Consider the following 1,469-nt stretch of genomic DNA (forward strand, 5'->3'; position numbering starts at 1 on the left):
TCCTACTGCCCCCAAGCACTTGCCACCTGAAGCAATCTCCAGACTCTGGTAAGGACAGTTTTGCTGATCACCTTGCCAGAAGAAGGGTGGGAAATCTGAAGCACATCTGCACTTAACGAGCAATGATTTATTTGTTACAAATCTCTCTGGAGGACTGAAGCGGGGAGGGAACCAAGACTCATAAAGTCAAATAAACCAGAGTGGTGTGGATTGTTTGTTTTTTGCTTGTCTTTCAGCCTAGCTCATTCAATGTGTCCTTGAAACGATGATGCAGCAACTTAACTATAACCTAAAAGTAATATTCTTTTCACTGGATCTTAATGCTGCAAAGCTACATTGACTGACGTCAGCAGTGTACTCAGCTGAAGCCGTCGGATTATATGACACCAATATTCCACCATCTTCATCAACTGAACGGAGATGAGAAAGAGCCTGGCTTCATCCAACAGCTGGCTGGAGCCCAGAGCAGGTGGTAGGGTAGAAGGTCAGATGACCAACTATAGATGGAGACAGAGCCTATGACAGGTGGAGCTGGAGCCGACAAATTTTATCCCCCCCCCTCCAATCCTCCTTGCTGAGTTCTACAAAAGCAACACTGAGACTACGTTGAAGGAGCCAACACAACCATCCCCTGGACTGAATGTAAGTAAGAATGCAGGCAGGTGATGGTTTCGGTGGCTGAGGTTAGTGGGCCAGTGCCCAGCCAGGATTTCGTTTGTGCCAAGGCTCACCAGGGTTTAACCACAGTATTGGTGTTCATTGTCAGTACTAAACCATAGAATACGTGTAGTAAGAATAAATGAAAATGCCTCTGGTGGGAAGTGCAGTAACCTCATCCCAGAAGCGTAGTGGATTAGGGGGAAGAGATCCCCATCATTTTCTGGACAGACTGATGTCTACAGTGCCACAAAACTTCTTCTTCTTCTTTTAAATTCTTTGCCAAGTTTCCCAAGTCAGTGCCTTTAGGGATAAAGGTAAACAAACATTGCACAAAATGGAATGGGTTTTTAGAGCAAAACAGCAGTCGTGCTGGAAAGTGCAAGACTGTGGCAAGATCAAAGACCAAATGCAAGCGAAGGACAAAATGCAGCAAAATGAGAACTAAAGCTCAAAGGCGCAAAAAAATAGAAAACACAAACAAATCCCACAGCTAAACAAAAATACAACCCAAGGAGACTGCTGAAAACTCATTCCCTCCTCAGGTTTTCTATTGCATTAGCCACATGCTTTCAAAATGGCACTATTAGCACCCAGCAGGTCATAGAACAGAAGAGTCTGCTGTCAGGGGTTTCTGAAACACTAAGGGAGAAAAACCTGAGAGATCATTATTGACCTGGGCCTTCCAGGCAGGTTCACACATCTGACACTACTGTAATCAGTACTCAGTGTCTATTTTCCGGCAGAAGTTAGATGAGTAGTTTCTGTCTGCTGAGGTTGGGGCGGGAGGGAATTGTCTCCTGACTCAGCTG

Source organism: Podarcis muralis, chromosome 12 (genome assembly GCF_964188315.1).
Source record: "Podarcis muralis chromosome 12, rPodMur119.hap1.1, whole genome shotgun sequence".
In the NCBI taxonomy this organism is placed as follows: domain Eukaryota; kingdom Metazoa; phylum Chordata; class Lepidosauria; order Squamata; family Lacertidae; genus Podarcis; species Podarcis muralis.